The sequence below is a fragment of the Panthera tigris genome, chromosome D3, assembly GCF_018350195.1.
Source record: "Panthera tigris isolate Pti1 chromosome D3, P.tigris_Pti1_mat1.1, whole genome shotgun sequence".
Lineage (NCBI taxonomy): Eukaryota > Metazoa > Chordata > Mammalia > Carnivora > Felidae > Panthera > Panthera tigris.
This window is the reverse complement of record NC_056671.1, coordinates 23,280,301-23,300,763: the sequence shown is the minus strand read 5'-3', so window position 1 is coordinate 23,300,763 and position 20,463 is coordinate 23,280,301. Positions and strand designations below refer to the sequence as shown.

The 20,463-nt window shown below is 38.9% G+C and overlaps 1 protein-coding gene and 1 non-coding gene across 4 annotated transcripts in view; one reads left to right on the top strand and one right to left on the bottom strand.

Annotated features, from left to right (window-relative positions):
* The window catches only part of MTMR3 (myotubularin related protein 3), a 144,264-nt gene that overhangs the window by 337 nt on the left and 123,464 nt on the right, over positions 1 to 20,463 (top strand). The window lies entirely within an intron of this gene.
* LOC122232881 lies at positions 6,046 to 6,153 on the bottom strand. Its single transcript, XR_006210276.1, has one exon. It is a non-coding gene; the product is annotated as a U6 spliceosomal RNA (small nuclear RNA).

Below are 20,463 nucleotides of genomic sequence, written 5' to 3'. Positions count from 1 at the left end.
CGGACTCGGTGCGGACGGGCCCATGGGTCTAGGGGTGTGAAATGCTACCCCGGGAGCGTCCGGGGAAGTGCTTGCGGACCCCGGGAGGTGAGTGTATGCCCCCCCCCTCCCCCCGGTTCCCGACCGGGTCTGTGGGAGTCCACTGTGGCGAGAGGCCGGAGGTCGGGGCCAGCGGAGCCCCTGAGGCGAGCGGTGAGGGCCCGGGACTTGTGGGAAGGAGGAGTGGCCGACTGTGCAGCAGGGCATCTTCCTGACCTGGTAGTACTTGGGTGGGAAGGATGGTTCGGAGGCGGTTGAGAGCTCAGGAAACACCGGGTCAGACAGCTCCGCGAAAGATTGTTGTTTCTCAATTGGAAATTATGTTGCTTCGGACCCCTGCGATAATATTGTTGCTTGTACTTTGGGCTGGAAAACTTAGTTCAAAATAATGGGTTGAATTTTATAGGTGCTTTAATAAACTTCTCTGGGGTCTGGTAATCTCGTCAGTGAGTTTTGCCCTTGATCGATTGATGTTCAGGTGTGCCTTCACCAGCCTGAGGCCTAAATTCTTGATTGGTTTAATATCTTGACGTCCACTTTATCCGACGGAATCTGACTTTTCACAACAAAAAAACCGTGCATACTCTTCTAGTTGAGGTTCAACTTCGTTTTTCGTAATGTGGACGGTGATGCCATCCAAGGCTTGGGTTGAATTACGCGAAATAATTTTTTACATTAAACATTTGTGATTTGTACTTGGAGAGGTGATAGGAACTTTATTCTTTCAGGTTAAAGGCTGTTTCTGTAGGGTCAGAGACCCAAGTAGGGTGCATTGGTGGCATGCAGAAAGTCTTGCCTACTATAGCCTGTAACTTCGGTGGGTCACAGAGCTTACAGAATGACAGTTTTGAGTAAACCCAGTACAGTAAGTGATATTAAACTAAATTTGGAGAGTTTCCGATTTTTAAATTGGCTGCCTGTGAAGGCCTCTTTTAGCTCTAATTACCTCCCTTATTTTCAGGTGACCCAGAGCAGTTCAAGTGACCAGCATAGTGGTACAGCCCTACTTGTAGTTAATAGCAAGCCATAGGAGAATCCATGTTTCTTAGCTTGTAGGCTAGGTTTTTTAGTTCAGTGGTTACCTAAACACGGTCATCAGAAATAGTATGGACTGTCTTAAATGTTGATTCCTAAGCTCCATGCAGGACCTGGTGAATAAAAATCTCTGTGGGTGGGGCATGGGAATGCATCCTTACAAAGCTCCATGAATGATTCTGGTCAGCCAGGTTTGTGAACCTGTGAAAGTCAGCTTTAGGTCACCTTTGGTATTCCAGAGCTTTTCCATTAATTAGGACTTCTGAGAGTGCTTTTAATTCTTTATAGAGCTTTAATTCTTATAGGGAAGAAGGGGAAGCCTGAGAAACCTAAATCTGAAAATTGAGCATCTCTTAAAATATAATGGATTTAGATAGGGGAATCAGATTTGTTGCCAGAAGTTAGTTGTGCAAGTCTTTGGGAACATACCTGATAAAATTAGGTGCTGCTTGACTGGAGGTATATCTAGAGATGTATCAAAAGATCCATGGGGAAAAAAAGGAGAGTGAGAGGCAGTAAGTTTACTTCTGGCTCACAAAGGAGTTCATGGTATGTGCTTCCCAACATCTCAACATCATGGTTGCTCCTAAACCATCTGACTCAGGTTTCTAGTAAAGTGAGGGTAGGGTGAATGAGTTACCAGTCATTTGAGATGATGAGGGTTGTGCACCAGGAAGGTTTATTGTGGATTGTGAAAAGTTCTTGAAACTTGCCCCAGTCCATGAGGAGTGGTCAAGTCAGTTTTTAAAGTTTATTTTGAGAGAGAGAGTGTGAGCATGCATGGGGAAGGGCAGAGAGGGAGAGAGAGAATCTGAAGCAGGCTCAGCAGTGACAGCTCAGAGCCAGATACAGAGCTCTAACCCATGAACTGTGACATCATGATCTGAGCTGAAACCAAGAGTCGGACGCTTCACCGACTGAGCCACCCAGGTGCCCGGTAAAGTCAGTTTTTAATTCTTTTGTAGTTCTGATTAACACCTTCTGTGGTAAAAGTGGAATAGTGAATTACCCAAGAAATATTCATATTGCAGAGGGGTGTGGTGAGGTTCTATTTAAGTTTGGAAGAATTGGCAGAAAATGTTGGTATAGTTATGTAGAGTAGTGAAGGAGTTTGGTAAATATCCTGTCAAGTCATAGACTAGTATTTTAGAGAAGTGTATCCAGTTGAGCAAAAGTCTCTTTCTGTTTTGTTTTCTTGGTGTCTTCAGTACCTAGCATAGTTCCTAGCATATATTGTGCTTTCAGATATTTGTTGAGCAAATGAATAGTATTTAAGATGGGGAAAAAAAGTTATGGTGGTTGATAACATGAGTTATTAAAAACTACGTGATACCTTGTATTGGATTAAAGAGCCAGGTTTGAGCTCATGTGGTTTGGAACTTTGCAATTCCTTCAAGAGGTTCTGTATTCTAGGGGCTCCTGGCTAGCTTAGTTGGTAGAGCATGCAACTCTTGATCTCAGGGTTGTAAGTTCGAGCCCCACATTGGGTATAGAGATTACTTAAAATCTTTACAAAACAGAAGCTCCCCCCCCCCCTTTTAAGACTGTCATTGTATACTACTCTGTCCCCCAGTTTTTGGGTCTTAAATGTGTCTTTTTTAGGTGTAGTAGCCCTTTTTAGTGACATTTTATTGGATGCAGAGACAATTAGGATAACAGGAAGCTGTAGATTGACAGATTCTGTGTCATTAATTGACTGTGGGACTGCTGTTAGGAGTGTCACTTCTCTGGATCTGTTTTCTCATCTATATGATTAAAGGCCTATACTTGTTGATCTCAAGTAGTTTCCTCAGCCAGATTCTGCAAGTCTTTTTTATTAAAAAAAAATTTTTTTTAACTTTTATTTATTATTGAGAGACAGAGACAGCATGAGAATGGGAGAGGCAGAGAGAGAGGGAGACACAGAATCTGAAGCAGACACAGAATCTGCACAGAGCCTGACACGGGGCTCGAACTCACAAACCGCGAGATCATGACCTGAGCTGAAGTTGGGCGCTTAACCGACAGCCATCCAGGAGCCCCTTTTTCTTTATTTCTTTTAAAAGAAATATTATGGACAGCTCTTTCTGCCCGTGGGTCCTGTCCTTGTGCTTTAGTAAAATCACCTTTTTGTACCAAAAAACAAAAACAAATACATATTTTTTAAGTAAGCTCTACACTCAGCATGGGGCCTGAACTTGTGACCCCCAAGATCAACAGTTGCATGCTTTAACAGGTGTCCTTCTACAAATCTTTAATAATTTGTAATTATGTTACTTGGTATTCATCTTACATAGGCAGGTGAACTTTTTTAATTAAAAAAAACTAAGCCCAGCATCGGGCTCTGTGCTGACAGCTTAGAGCCTGGAGCCTGCTTCGAATTCTGTGTCTCCCTCTCTGCTCCTCCCCCGCTCATGCTCTGTCTCTCTCTCTCCTTCAAAAACAATTAAAAACATGAAATAAAAAATAAAAAAAAAACTTGAACATTTTTGGGTTTTATTTTTAGCTTATAGATTGTGGACATTGTCCTAAAGTGCTCTGAAAATTGAGTGCATGTTGCAAGTATTATGCAGAAACAACATGCTTATGCTGTTGTAATTCACTTAGTGTTGAAATCAAAATGGATTTCACATGAGGAACTTCATAATTTAGTGTGAAGCCACAAGATTAAGAATGGTTTGGGGAAGTTTGTGTAATTTATGTGCCTAGTTGTTTCTTACAGACCACCCAATTCTGTAATTTTCTATGGTGAATTTATATGTAATTTTATAATCAGTGAAACATTCACTTAAGACAGTGTGAGATCAAATCCATACTGGATTCAAGTAGAATTCCTAATAGTTTTAGAGGCTACCAACATTAACATTCATTGCTGTTTTTAAGTCTTTATTTTGATACTAATATTGATACAATGCTCTCCATTTCTGTATCTAGAAACTTTTTTAAAAAAAGCTTATTTTTGAGAACGTGTGAGTGAGTGGGGGAGGGGCAGAGAGGGAGACAGAGGATCCCTCTGTGCTGATAGAGAACCCCAAGTTGGGCTTGAACTTAGGAACCATGAGATCAGATGCTTAACTGACTGAGCCACCCAGGTGCCCCTGTATCTAGAAACTTTTAAAAAATATGTATTTTTTTTATTACGTAAACTCTATGCCCATCGTGGGGCTCTCACTCAGGATCATGAGATGAAGAGTGGCATGCCCTATTGAATGAGCCAGCCAGGTGCCCCTTGTATCTAGAAACTTAACATACCTTTTAAGTTCATATTTGTGTTAGATGTTCACAATGAAAATTGTAGCATGAGAACAGGTAGAGGAGTGAATCCTGGGTTCAGGCTTGAGTTGTGTTCCTTGTTAGCTGTGTTGTTTCTGGCAAGCCACATAACCCCTCTGAACTTTAATTCCCTCATTAATAAAAGGAAGAATAATCTTTTATTTAGATAAAATGGAGATAAAATGGAATGGTGTATATGAAAAGCAGTCTAAAAAGTAAGGGTATGATATATTAGAATCCTATTTTATTTTCTTAGAAGAGTTGGCTTGTGGAGCAGTGGTAAACCTAGTATGTACTGTCAGGTGTAGAAATTACTAATGTCACCAACACGGTAACAGAAAAGATTTCTGCTTCTGTAGACCTCCTAGAGAAGCCTTTTAGCACTTGCATCCTGTATGCCAATAGGAATAGTCACAGTGTGACAGGAACTTGAGTGGGATTGGGGATGTCTCACAATTGTGCAAAGGTTTGCACTTGGAATAGATTTGCTTGATTTCACCCGTTTTGTTATATTGGAGCAGTGGTAGAAGGTGGTGGAAGGAGTTTAGTATACTCTGTGTGAAGTTCAGGACTATTGGTGGTAGGTGGCAACAACATTAGGGTAAAGATATCAATGTGGTGATCTTAGTTTCAGAGAGAGAGAGGGAGGGAGGGAGAGAGAGAGAGAGAGAGAGAAAGAAAGAGAGGGAGAGGGAGAGAGAGGGAGGGAGGGAGGGAGACAGAGACAGAGGCAGGCAGAGGCAGAGAATCCCAAGCAGGCCCCACACTGTCAGCATAGGGCCTTATGTGGGGCAAAATCTCACAACTGTGAGATCCTATCCTGAGCTAAAATCAAGAGTCTGACGCTTAACTGGCTGAGCCACCAAGGTGCCCCATCAATGTGGTGATCTAAAAATAAAGCATTAAAAGAAAAAAAAAAAAATCGGCACATTGCAAATGATAAATGTATTGATTCGAGAAACTTTTTATATGTTTATATACTGGGTTGCAACGAAAAAAATGTTTTTTCTTGAGTTGTTAAACTTTGAAGCAATTGCTTAGGGATATGGTATCTGGGCTTTGTAGTCAGGATGACTGTCTAAGATAGTAAAGCATAAAACAAATTAGAAACTGCAAGGAAATTATGAAGCTAGGTTAAATAAAAGCTGTTTTGTCAAGGGTAAGGTACCTTTTACCTCTGTTATAAAGTCCGTTTGATGAACAAAGGTAAGACATAGATTTATGCAAATGTTCTTAAGCAGTCTTTCCTTTTTTTTTAATTTAATTTTTATTTTTTTAAAATTTACATCGAAATTAGCATATAGTGCAACGATGATTTCAGGAGTAGATTCCTTAGTGCCCCTTACCCATTTAGCCCATCTCCCCTCCCACAACCCCTCCCGTAACCCTCAGTTTGTTCTCCATATTTGAGTCTCTTCTGTTTTGTCCCCCTCCCTGTTTTTATATTATTTTTGTTTGCCTTCTGTTATGTTCCTCTGTTTTGTCTCTTAAAGTCCTCATATGAGTGAAGTCATAGGATTTTTGTCTTTCTCTGACTAATTTCACTTAGCATAATACCCTCCAGTTCCATCCATGTAGTTGCAAATGGCAAGATTTCATTCTTTTTGATTGCCGAGTAATACTCCATTGTATAGATATACCACATCTTCTTTATCCATCCATCCATCGATGGACATTTGGGCTCTTTCCATACTTTGGTTATTGTTGATAGTGCTGCTAAAAAATATGGAACGCTTCACAAATTTGCGTGTCATCCTTGCGCAGGGGCTATGCTAATCTTCTCTGTAATCATTCCAATTTTAGTATATGTGCTGCCGAAGTGAGCACTTAAGCACTCTTTCCTTAAATGACTACTTGGTAACTACAGAGGTATTGTCTTGATGCTGACTACTACAAAGTATCATCTTGAATATGTCCAGGCCTGGATCTCTTTTGTACCTATTTTGTACCTATTTCACACAATATTTAGAATGATTTTATTATTAAAGATAGTAGCAAGTTTTCCTGATTTCCTCTGGGTTCTAAGTTTCCTTTTTTTTTTAAATGTATGTTTATTAAAAAAAAATTTTTTTTAATGTTAATTTTTGAGGAGGGACAGAATATGAGCAGGGGAGGGACAGAGAGAGGGAGACACAGAATCTGAAGTAGGCTCTAAGCTCTGAGCTGTTGGCACAAAGCCTGACGTGGGGCTCGAACCCACGAACTGTGAGATCATGATCTGAACCAAAGTTGGACACTTAACTGACTGAACCACCCAGGCACCCCTAAATGTATGTTTATTTTTGTGGGAGAAGGAGCGAGTGCGCATGTGAGCAGGGGAGGGGTAGATAGGAAGATAGAACTCTGAAGTGGGCTTGGGCTCCATGCTGACAGGAGAGAGCTGGATGAGGGGCTTGAAACTCACCAACCATGAGGTCATGACCTGAGCTGAAGACACTTAACCAACTAAGCTACCTAGGTGCCCCCCAAGTTTAATTTTTTAGTAGCTAATGCTTTTATAACTTAGTTCCAGAAGAGAAATATAAACTCATTTCGTTCTCTAAATTATTCATAGATTGATAAGCTGGCAAAATAATAAGGAATTGATTGATTCTAATATATAATATATTGATAAATTCTAACATATTTGGAAAATTGGTCTAAAGACAAAATGGCTAATTTAAAATAGGGTAGTTTTTATTCTTTTGTTCTAAGCTTATTTTTCTATAATATAAATCTTTAATTGTAAAGTATTTAGACTGATTCCATAAATCTTATGGGGCCAAGTAGAGTGTTTATAAAGAGTGTTTTGGGGGGCACCTGGGCTCAGTTGGTGAAGCATCTGACTCTTGATCTTGGCTCAGGTCATGATCTCATGGTTGCTGAATTCTAGCCCCTGCATCTGGGCTCTGTGCTGACAGCACTGAGCCTGCTTGGGATTCTCTGTCTCCCTCTTTCTTCCCCCCCCCCCCCCCCCCCCCCCCCCCCGCAATAAATAAATAAACATTAAAACATTTTTGGAAGTGCTACAGGGTAATAATAAGGAATTTTAACTTAGTCTAATTTTTAAAAAAAGTTTGAGAGAATGTGCATGAGCAGGGGAGGGGCAGAGAGAGAGAGAGAGACAGAGAGAGAGAGACAGAGAGAGAGAGACAGAGAGAGGGAGAGAATATCCCAAGCAGGCTCCTTGCTATCAGTGCAGAGCCCCATGCAGAGCTCAAACTCAGGAACTGAGATCAGGACCTGAGCTGAAACCAAGAGTCAGGCACTTAACTGAGCCAACCAGGTACCACTTACTATTTTTATTAATTTTTTAAAATGTTTGTTTGTTTTTTGAGAAAACGAGTGCAAGCGGGGGAGGGGTAAAGAGAGGGTGACACAATCTGAAGCAGGCTTTAGGTTCTGAATTGTCAGCACAGAGCCTGATGCAGGCCTTGAACTCATAAACCTCGAGATCGTGACCTGAGCCAAAGTTGGATGCTCAACTGACTGAGCCACCTGAGCCACCTAGGCGCCCCTAATTTAGTCTAATTTTTAATTTCAAAATCAGGTTGTTATTTCTGATTATGAAAGCTGTAAGTACATATTCAGTGTGTGTGTGTGTGGGGGGAACCCTACAAAAAACAAAATTGAGATAACTCAGGACAATGAAATAGAGATAACCCATAATTCCACTTAAATGTGATGTTTGGTATTTTCCTTTTTTCTTATACATTATCTACTGAATACTTAAAAAGAACAACTTTCCGTGTCAAATTGATGTTCTGTTAATGGTTACTTAGTGTTCTGTGATACAGATGCATCATAGTGTACAACAGTTTCCCATTAATGGACATTTTCAATTTTTCTCTTAAAACAGTGCTGTCATGAATTCTTTTGGACCTTTTTTATACAATTGTGCTACTATTTCCATAGGCTAAATTTCTAAAAGTGGGCTTACATGGTCAAAGGGTTTGGTGCTAAAAAAATTTTTTTAAAAGATTTTTATACTTCTATATTGTTTCATAATTTTTTAATTGAGGCTTCACTTTCTTAGGGCAGTTTTAGGTTCACATAAAGATTGAGGGGAAGTTACAGAGATTTCTCACATACTTTCTTGCCAGCACACATGCATAACCTCTTCCATTTTCAGCATCTTCCACCAGAATGGCACATTTGTTACAATTGATGATGTGACATTGACACATCATAATCACCCAAAGGCCATAGTTTACTTTATGACTCACTCTTAGTATTGTGCATTCTATGGGTTTTTACAAGGTATATGACATGACATTGTAAAGACTATTTTCACTGCCCTAAAGATCTTATGTACTCCACCTATTCATTGCTCCTTTTTGCCCCCAAATGCTGGCAGGCAACTACTGATCTTTATACTGTCTTCCCCCAAATTTTTTTTATGTTTATTTTTGTGGGGGGCGAGAGGCAGAGAGAGAGAAAGGGAGACACAGAATCTGAAGCAAGCTCTAGGCTCCAAGCTGTCAGCACAGAGCCTAATGTGGGGCTGGAACCCACGAACTTCAAGAATGCTTAACTGACTGAGCCACCCAGGTGCCCTGGGTACATTCAGGTTTAAAACTCACTTGGGGCGCCTGGGTGGCTCAGTCAGTTGAGTTTCCGACTTTGACTCAGGTCATGATCTCGCAGTTCGCAGGCTCTGTGCTGACAGCTGGGAGCCTGGAGCCTGCTTCTATTCTGTCTTCCTCTCTCTCTGCCCCCTCCTGCTCGCACTGTCTCTGTCTCTCAAAAATAAACATTAAAATTTTTTTGAATGTATTCAAGGTGTCCTATAGATAGGATGTCTATTAAAACATTAATGTTTTTCATTTTTTTTATATATCTGAGGGAGAGAGAGAGACAGTGTGAGCAGGGGGAGGGGCAGAGAGATGGAGACAGAATCTGAAGCAGGCTCCAGGCTTTGAGCTGTCAGCAAGGAGCCTGACGCGGGGCTCGAACTCCGTGAGATCATGACCTAAGCCAAAGTTGGATGCTTAACCGATTGAGCCACTCAGGGACCCACGATGTCTATTTTAAAGTCCCACCAACAGGGTGCCTGGGTGGCTCAGTCGGTTAAGCGTCCTACTTCGGCTCAGGTCATGATCTCGTGGTTTGTGAGTTCCAGTTCCAGTCCCGCATTGGACTCTGTGCTGACCCCTAGGATCCTGGAGTCTGCTTTGGATTCTCTATCTCCCTCTCTCTCTGCCTCTTCCCCGCTCATGCTCTTTCTCTCTCTTTCTCTCTCTTTCTCTCTCTTTCTCTCTCTTTCTCTCTCTTTCTCTCTCTCTCTCTCTCTCTCTCTTTCTCTCTCTTTCTCTCTCTTTCTCTCTCTTTCTCTCTCTTTCTCTCTCTCTCTCTCTCTCGCTCTCTCGCTCTCTTTCTCGCTCTCTTTCTCGCTCTCTTTCTCGCTCTCTTTCTCGCTCTCTTTCTCGCTCTCTTTCTCTCTCTCTTTCTCTCTCTCTTTCTCTCTCTTTCTCTCTCTCTTTCTCTCTCTCTCTCTCTCTTTCTCTCTCTCTTTCTCTCTCTTTCTCTCTCTCTCTCTCTCTCTCTTTCTCTCTCTTTCTCTCTCTCTCTCTCTCTCTCTCTTTCTCTCTCTCTCTCTCTCTTTCTCTCTCTTTCTCTCTCTCTTTCCCTCTCTTTCCCTCTCTTTCCCTCTCTTTCCCTCTCTTTCTCTCTCTTTCCCTCTCTCTCTCTCTCTCTTTCTCTCTCTCTCTCTTTCTCTTTCTCTCAGAAATAAATGAAACGTTAAAAAAAAATAACAAAGTTCTACCAACAGTATTTTAGTGTCCAGTTCCTCATATTCTTGCTAGTGATTTATTATCTTTTAATTTGTTGGTGGGAATTTAACGTAGTTTGGGAATAGTTTTCCTTTTGCTCTTTTTTCAGCATTGGATCTTAGCCTCTACAGTTTAACTCTGTGGAAGGGGCAAGTAAAAATGAAAGTGCAGTGACAGAATAGTCCAGTGGTCTCTAAACTTTTTGATCCTCCCAATAGCAAAAAAATTTTGAGCATTAATCCTCAATCCTGAAGTATTTAATTTACATAAAATATGTATGGTAACAGGTTATTGTGTACCTTATAAAATATAAACAAAGAATTATCAAGGATGAGCATTAAAAATAAAATTCAAACATTTTTATTCTTTCCCCCATGGAGCATATTGGATGTTCCTTGGTGGTATATTTTACTTTGCTTTGGATATCACTGCTTTAGACTCTTAAGATTTAATGTTGGGCCTTTATGTATGATTGTTTTTGGGCATTTCCTCTGGTTCTGCAGATGGTCCAGCCTAATTGGATTATGATAGTCTTTAAAGCGTCCCATGCATTTGAGAATCATGTCTGCAATAAGGGCAAACATAAACGTTGTTGAAAGTACAGTTTGATAACCTTTTGTCGTTGTTGAGGTAGTTGAATTCGAAAAGGGAAAATCATAGAATAGGAAACAATCTAAGTAGTCTATTCCTCTTAGATTTGAAGAACTGGTATTGTGTAAGGTATATTTTAAAATGTGCTTTATGGAAAGTGGTTTGGTTATAACATAGCTCTGTTTTCCAAGAGCTTAGAGACTGAGGGAAGGGATGAATAATTGCTACTTTGCTTGTGAAGTACCACAATTAACATGTCACTGTAACTCCATTTGGAAGAGCCTGAACCTTTTACTTTTAAAAAGTGCTTTATCGGGCTGAAACTTTCTATGGTGAATCTTCGATTAAAAACTAACTTTATATGCTAAGCAAAATTAGAGAAAGACAAGTATCTTATGACTTCACTCATATGAGGACCTTAAGATACAAAACAGATGAACATAAGGGAAAGGGAAGCAAAAATAATATGAGAACAGGGAGGGGGACAAAACATAAGAGTCTTAAATATAGAGAACAAACAGGGTTGCTGGAGGGGTTGTTGGGTAGGGGGATGGATGGGCTAAAGGGTAAGGGGCTTAAGGAATCTACTCCTGAAATCATTGTTGCACCATATGCTAACTAACTTGGATGTAAATTATAAAAAATAAATTACAGAAAGTAAAAAAAAAAAAAAAAAAAAAAAAGTAACTTTATTAAGTTTGAATAAGTTGCTTTTGATTTGTGCCCCCTCCCACCAAGTTATGAAATCAGGAAGTGGTGCTTTTTGTATTAGAAAGATGAGTCTCCCTTTGTCCTCCCCTCCTGGGGAACTTAATTTCAGTTATTTCATACAGGTAGGTCATTGTCAGAGAAAGATAATATTAAGGTCTTAGAGATTGTGAAAAGCAAACTCGTGTGATTATTTTTTGCCAGCTGAAAGAAATGAGATAATTTACATTGAAGATGATTGCTGTATACAGTACTTTGGAAAAAAGGCTAGGTATCTCTTTTTAAACCTTATGATTTATAAGGTGCTTTCAAGTGTATTCTTAGACCCTCAAGGATTTAAGAGCATAATTTAATGAGTGATGATTTCCATTCCTTTGAGGCTACATGCATTGTGTTTGACATCATCTTTAAAGAGGTAGACTGTAAGCCCTACAGAAGTAAGTATTGATGGCTGTTCTCCCTCATTCCCCAGCACTTATATAATGCCCAGTACATAGTAAACTATTAATGTTTATGGACTGTTTAAACTCTTACATATTTTTTACACGTGTAAATAAGTAATAGTGTTATAAAACCTATAGTTAAAATTTTCTGTAGTTCTTTTATCTGATGTGCACAGAAAATGTTTTTTTTTGGGGGAGAGGGTATTTATTTTACGTTAGCCTTTCATAGATCTTATTTTTTAATTTTTTTTTTCAGCCTTTCAGATATTTTACCTTCTCCTAAGGATAGTATCAAGGCGACAGAAAAATCAGTCTTGATTTAATTCCTTTTACTATGTGTGTCCTTTTTACTGCCAAGATCTGTATGTGTGTGTGTATGTGAGAGCTTTATGCAGTAGGTTGCTACTTAAAAAGGAAACATTAGTCTGTCTTTGGGTATATAGTGGTTCTTGAAACATGGACTCCATGGTTTGCCATGGGGTGAATGAAAAGGAGCACGTGTGATTTTTCTCATTTGTCTCATTACTCTCCAGTTCCATATTATATGTGGTTTTGGCTTAGAAAACACTGAAGAAAATTAGTCTTCCAAAGAACTAGTATGTTTTTTCCCTTGTGTTCAGGTGTACCTAAAATCTTGTTTAGTTAGTGAACTAATATATTTTTATAAATAAGAGGGAGAGACCTTGGAAAGATAAGAATAGAAATACTGTGATTAATTTCTGGCTAGTGGGATAGTATAGCTGTTTTCTGCTTCATAACCTTCTGTAGTTTTCCAGTTTTCTAGGAGCATGCAGTACTCTTATGATTAGGAAAAACTGCTATTTTAAAGTGCATTTTAATGTCTTTAGTTTTCATTGAGTGTCTTATGAGGGTTTAAATCATAGTCACCAGTGAGAAAGTGGGTAGTTAACTGGCTCCAGTTCCTAAGCATGGTGGCAGTTGTAGGAAGTGGTAGGGGAAGACTGGGGCAAACTTATTTGAATTTTTTCACTGTAAACTCCATTATGACTGAGATTGCATTTTGATCAAATTTAAACACAAGACCTCCATCTAATTTTCTTCTTGCTGATGAGCTTATTTGAGAATTATGAATGCTTTGAAAGGAAAAATCAGATTCTGTGAATCCTAAACACAGGACTCACCTGAATTCCCACTTCTGCTGACTTGCCAGGTGGACTTGAACAAGTTCTGTAGTGGTGTGTGTGTGTGTGTGTGTGTGTGTGTGTGTGTGTGTGTGTGTGTGTGTGTGTGTGTGTATGTTGTAAATATCAAGTGGGATTATAGCAACTCAGAAGTGATAGGATTTTTATGTGTGTAATTTGAACTGGAGGTTTGTTTATTTTAAGATCTTATTTTTAAGTAATCTCTGTACCTGGTATGGGGCTTGAACTTAGAACATGTGGTTCTTGATCTTGGGGTTTTATCAACTGAGCCAGCCAGGTGCTCTAGAACTGGAGGATATTTAGATAAATGACTTTTATGAGGATGTAGCCTCTTTGGGGTTTCGGTATTAATATACAGCTGGAAGTTGAGCCACTGTAAGTTTATATACTAATCATGATATTTTAGGAAGATCTATGTAATATATCCTTTAGGGTTTAAGTGATTAGATAGAGCCTATCAGTGTGTGTTTTTAGTTTTCTGCACATTAAATTTTAGATTTCTGGGATAAGGCATTTGTACTTATCTATTTATTTTTTTAAAGAGTAAGAGTAAAATTGAAGAGACATCAAGGTAATAAAGGTAGGTACTAAAGTTCGTGAGGGCTTTTTAGTTACAAGTTTTATAGCAAAGAATAACAAGCCTGTCCAAAAAAAAAAAAAAAAAAAATACCCTATAGAAGTCTACAAAGCCAATTCTCCTCTGTTCCTAAATTCCATACCCTGCCTTTCCTTTTTTGAATGTAAAATTTAGGGCACCTGGGTGGCTGTTGGTTAAGCATCTGACTTCAGCTCAGGTCATGGTCTTGCAGTTCTTGAGTTTGAGCCCTGCATCAGGGTCTCTGCTGTCAGCATAGAGCCTGCATCAGATCTTCTGTCCACCTCTCTCTCTGCTTCTCCCCTGCTCACTCTCTCTCAAAAAATAAACATTAAAAAAAATTAAGATTTAAATATTTCAAAAATTCAGAAAAATAGAGAATAATTTAACAAATGCCATGTACTTAATAGGTGTTGATTTAGATTTGACATCTTGTTAGATTTGTCTGAAGGTGTGTTTATATATATTTTTAATAGTTTTTTTAATGTTTATTCATTTTTGAGAAACAGAGCATGGGTGGGGGAGGGGCAGAGAGAATGAGACAGAATGGTAGGCTCCAGGCTCTGAGCTGTCAGCACAGAGCCCGATGTGAGGCTCAAACTCGTCAACTGCAAGATCATGACCTGAGCTGAAGTCAGACACTTAACTGACTGAACCACCCAGGTGCCCCATAGGTATACCCATTTTTAAAGACTATGTGGTAATTAATTTTTAATTTTTTTTGTATTTAATTTTTTAAAACATTTATTTAATTAATTTTGAGAGAGAGAGAGGCAGGAAGGGAGGGAGAGAGAGAATCCCAAGTAGGCTCCGCACTGTCAGCGCAGAGCCTGATGTGGGCTTGAACTCGTGAGATCATGACCTGAGCCAAAATCAGGAGTTGGACACTTAACTGACTGAGCCACCCGGGTGCCCCTGAAACTTTTTAAAGTTTATCTGTACACCCAGTGTGGGGCTCTAGCTCACTACCTCAAGATCAAGAGTTGCATGTTCCACCAGCTGAGCCAGCAAGGCAACCCCTGTGTAGTTTTCTTGTTTTTGTTTTTTAAACTTTTTATAGACACACTACAATTATCCTAGTCCCTTACTAATTGACAGCTAGGGATTTTTTTTTTTTTTTTTTGCTTTTTTTAAATTCTCAGAAGTGTTGTCTGTAATGGATAGTCTTGTACTTTATACTTTTGAACAGCAGGATGATTTCAACAGAAGTAGTTCTGTGGAATAAATTCTTGGAGAATAGAATTGCATGTAATAAATATTGAGCTTTTACATTAAAGCTAAACCAGTATGCATATTTGTGACTTTCTTATTCCTGGTCTGTTCATTTAGGTCTGTTCAAAATTGGTGCTATGTATGAGATACTGAGATGGATAGTTTCCTGGTATACAGACTAATACATTAAAATTGCATTGTAGAGGGGCACCTGGTCAGCTCAGTGGGTAGAGTATGCAACTCTTGGGCTTGGGCGTATGAGTTCACACACCACATTGAGCATACGGCTTATTTAAACAAAAAAATGCATAGTAGAGACTAAGAAGAGTCTCAGCTTTATGTAGATAAGGCACACAAAGCTGAGATTGGGAAATGGTTTTGGTTTTGTTAGCCAGGACAGAAGATCGAAGATTCAAAGACAAATTTGTAAAGTGTGTTGACTACGAATTGTTGAAATCAAATGATTAAGGTGTTTGAATTTTCTTTTACTCTCTGTACTGAGCTCTTTCTTGAGATCAAAGGAAATTTGGGGGAAGATATGTCTAGTGGCACTGTGCATAATTGGGAGCAGGCGAAGATTGGAAAACAGTGAAGAATTTGTACTGTACATAAAATTAGGTAACAAGGACCTGAATTGTGGTGGTGGGCAAGGTGGTAATTCAGATGACCAGATTAAAGTAAAAGATTTAGTTGACATGCTGAAGGAAATAGGCAAACATTTGTGAACTAGTTGAACGGGAAGTAAGCAAGAATTCATAGTTAGTGGGCTTTGGGTCTTGGTGAATAGTGATAGTACAGAAATGTGAAATTGGGAGGAAGAGCTGGTTTTGGAAAAGGACTAAAATGAAATCCTTCACAGATTTAACATTGAGGCCAGGGGATATACAAGTAAAAATGTCCTGCAGGAGTTTGGAGATACAGAATTTGAGGTAGAAGAAGGGTAGGTAGGCCTTATCTGGATGTGATCTTGAACCTAGAAGAGTCAAAGATTGACTTTTAGGGGGTGGTGGAAGAAGATAAATTAAAACTTTTAAATTAGGTTAATGAGGCACAGTGGAAGCAGAGAAGAGAGGATTTACAAATTAAGTGATAATCAGTTAAGTTTGAGTGAAATGAGAGAAAATGAGGGCTAAGGAAATAACTGGATTTGGTGATTCATACTAGTCATTGATCATAATTCTTTTAGATTAATTTTAGCATAGTAAAGGGCTGAGGGTGAGTGGGAGATGAGACAGCATATATAGAACCAGTGCTGGGGCACCTTCTGAATCTGACTTCTGATTTCAGCTCAGGTCATGATCTCATGGTTTGTTAAGTTTGAGACTTGTGTTTCTTGTTAAGTTTGAGACTTGGGATTCTCTGTCTTCCTCTCTGTCTGCAACCTCGCTCGCTCTCTCACAAGTAAATTAAAAAAAAAAAAGGGCCAGTGCTGGTCAGTAGAACTTCCTCTGATGATACTTCTGACATTCAGTCAGTATCTGCACTGTCTAGTACATATTGAGCATTTGAAATTTGGCTACTTTGACCAACGAACTAAATTTAGCTGTATATGGCTAGTGGCTGTCATGTTGGATAGCATGGATTATGGACTCAGTGAAGCAGATGTAGATTAAGCCATAGGAAGAAATCTCCGGATAAAATAGATGCATTTAGTTATCTAAAAATTTGTTGCAATGCAATCAAAATGTTGTTGGAATTATATATTCTAGTGCAAACCAGATTTTTACATTTTTATTTTTTTTGTGTTCGGTGTTGGCAATAATTGATAATTCTTACCAGTGTATAAGAGCAACATTAAAGAATATAATTTTAAGACAATTATGGTCTGAAATCTCTTCGTGGTGTTTTTTTCTTGTCTGGAAAAAAGTTGCAATTCAAATTTTACTGATGAAATAATTATTGAGACATTTTGGGTCTATGCTTTTTTCAACTAAAAGTAACAAAAAAATTTCTATCTTAGAAATCTCATTGGGGACTCTTAACCATCAATTTGTTCTCTATAATTATCAGAGAGGTAGGGGGATGGGTGAAATAGGTGATGGATTTTAAGGAGTGCATTTGAAATAAAAGCTTAAATTTGTTTTATTTTTTCGAGAAAAAAGAAATCTCATTGAGAGAGGGAATACCAGCTATACTTTAAAATAAATCAATATTTAGATATTTTTATTGCTTGAGAAATGGTTTGCTTTGAGAATGATTTATGGTTTAAATTTGAGTATTTGGTAGTGTTGAGAGAATGTTTCTTTTTTTTTTTTTAATGTTTTATTCTTGAGAGAGCGTGCACAAGCAGGGGAAGGGCGGGGGATGGGGGGTGGGGAACAGAATCTGAAGTGGGCTTGGTGCTGACAGCAGAGAGCCCAATATGGGGCTTGAGCTTGGAAACTTCAAGCTCATGACCTGAGCCGAAGTCAGACACTTAGCTAACTCAGCTACCCTACGAACGTTTGTTATCTGGCTAACCTTTTGTTTGCAAAAAGAAGAATTAAAAGTATACATGAAAGAACCTATTTATAAGACAATAAACTGTGTAATTCCATTTCTATAAGGTTTAAAAAACAGTGGAAGTCAGGATAATGGAATGGAAGTCAGTAGATGGTAATGGAAGTCAGAATAATGGTTATCTTGGGGCACCTGGGTGGCTCAGTCGGTTGGGCATCCGACTTCGGCTCAGGTCATGATCTCACAGTTTGTGGGTTCGAGCCCTGCGGCAGGCTCTGTGCTGACAGCTCAGAGCCTGGAGCCTGCTTGGGATTCTGTGTCTCCCTCTCTCTCTGCCCCTCCCCCTCTCAAGCTCTGTCTCTCTCTCTCTCTCTCTCTCTCAAAAATAAATAAACATTAAAAAAAATAAAAATAAAGTGTTCTCTCTCTTTACATTCCTATATAAAACATACATCCTAATTAAAAAAAAAAAGAATAATGGTTATCTTGGTGGTGAGCATAAGGGAGACTTTAGGAGTGCTGGTAATATTCTATGTCTTGATCTGGGTGATGATTTTTTATTTTAACTTTTTTTAATTTTGAGAGCACGTGTGCACACGTGTGCACACGTTGGGGAGGGTCAGAGAGAGAGGGAGAGAGAGAATCCTAAGCAGGCTCTGCACTGTCAGCGCTGAGCTTGATGTGGGGCTTGAACTATGAACTGTGAGATCATGACCTGAGCTGAAATCAAGAGTCAGATGCTTAACTGACATAGCCACCCAGGTGCCCTTGGGTGATGATTTCATTGTTGTCTTCAGGCAACTGTTTATGAGAATCATTGAGTTTTATACCTATGTGCACTTTCTGTATGTATGTTATACCTGTTTTTAAAACTTAAACCCTCTCACAAAATTTTAGTAAACATCAGTTGAACGTGTCTCCCTTTAGCTCTTTAAATTTTTCTACTTCTGTTCATAAAGAAATATACTTAATGATGAAACATTTTGCCTTTTTCAATTATATAAAACATACAGATACAGAGGAGTGCACAAACAAGTGTATAGCTTAATGAATTTTCAAATGAATAAGTTGGAGGGTTTTTTACATAATGTTTATTTAAAAAAGGTTTTTAATTTTTTTATTTTTTCATGTTTATTTTTGAGAGAGATAGACATAGAGTGTGAGTGCAGGAGGGTCAGAGAGGGAGACACAGAATTTGAAGCAGGCTCCAGGCTTTGAGCACAGAGGCCAACCCGGGGCTGGAACTCAAGAACCATGAGATCATGACTGAGCCAAAGTTAGAGGTTTAACTGACTGAGCCACCCAGGTGCCCCTAAATGTTTATTTTTGAGAGAGAGCGCGACAGTGCACCAAGTGGAGGAGGGGTGGAGTCGGGGAGGACAGAGGATCTGAAGCAGGCTCTGTGCTGACAGCAGAGAGCCGATGCGGGGCTTGAACTCGCAAACCATGAGATCATGACCTGAGCTGAATTGTACGCTTAACTGAGTGAGCCACCCAGGTATCCCAAGGAGGGTTTTTTTGTTGTTGTTGTTGTTGTTGGTTGTTTTGTTTTTGGTGTGTCACACCTGTGTCCATCAGAAGGGGAGGAGTTGATGGGGGGCCAAAATACTAGGAGCAGTCTTCTGAAATCTCAGAACCGCAGATCCTCATCTTGACTCTGCCTTCACCTTACTATCTCTTTGGACAAGTCATTTAACTTATTTGAGCCTTAGATTTTTCTGTACAACAGGGGTAATACTTAATGTTCTTTGTAAGGTGACTCGGTGCAATTCAGGTAAAATTATAGGAGCAAAGAATGGTATTACTAGATAGGTGTTTGGGGCATTGAATTTAGGTCTCTTACCTTAAAGGGCAGAATTGTGATAGATAAAGGTAAAATGATTTGTCCAAGGACACATAGCTCATTATTATTAATTTATATCAGCTTAAAACTTTCTGAGGCTTAATGTCATGCACTATTCTAAATGATTACATGTGTATTAACTCATTTGTCTAGAATTATTCCCAGAGGTAGGTATAATTATTCTAATTTACTGATAAGAAGATTGAGGCAAAATGAGATTAAATAACTTGCCTGGATAGTTGAGTTCTTGAACCTGAGCTCTTAACCATTTTGCTATCCTGCCTAGTTAAGTGAAAGCATTTAAAAATTTTAGGCAAATGTTAGTATCTTTCAATAATCTCTTGGAGGTTGGAGATCTTGGAGATCATGACCTGAGAAGAGATTGAGTTGGATGCTTAACGACTGAGCCACCCAGGCACCCTGAGAATAATTTGTTATGTAAATAATCTTGTAGTGTAAACTGTAAATCATTAGAATTTTCTTTAAGGAAGTAGGCAGACGTACTTAATCAATGGATAAATTTGCTTATAAAACTCCTTAGTGCATTAGTTCATATTTTATATTTTCAGTAGCTCTTGAATTGTGAGTCCTTGACTTTGTTTTATTCCTCTAAGTGGCAAAATGGTTACGTAATTGGTTGATAAATAAAACATGTTTAGCTACAGAATTCCTGCTCCATTTCCTCCCTTCTCCCAAGATGGCTGGAAGTATTAATATTGGTAGCAGTAGATTCATGTAAACAAGATATAAAGCTTCTGTTTCGTGGTTTATGGTTGATTAGCTACTTGAATTAAATTACCCTCTTTGTCACTAGGTAGTGAACTTTGCAAGTTAATGTTTTGAGGTTCCAATTCTGACCCTGCAGAGGACTATAGAAACCATAGGTGGTTTCACACTTTCAAGAATTGTGTGTGTGTGTGTGTGTGTGTGTGTGTGTGTGTGTGTGTGTCTTTTGTTTAGTCTAGAATCTTAGCTTAAACCCTTTAGATTTAAATCCTATGATTGAAGTACTTGGTGTACAGAGCTATAGATTCTTGCAGGAGTGTACATTTCTTCTGAGTTAAAATATTCAGGAAACAGAATATTGTGTTTAGAACCAGGAGTTACTACATTTCAAATATGACCATTTGGTAAGTGAATTACTTTGTTTGTAGGCTATCATGTTTCTAGCCTTTTTACATGAAAATACCTACCTGGAGATGCCCAACCTTGACAGTAATGGAGATTGTAAATTAACAGTTAGTTTTCTGTATGTGGTTGCTTGATAGGGACAAGACTTATGCTTTTGCTTTTTCTGATACTACAGTGTTGGTGATCCAAGTCTAGAATTCCAGCGTAAGGTTGCCAATATTAAAAACATGGGAATATGGAGGTAACAACTATGGGTCTA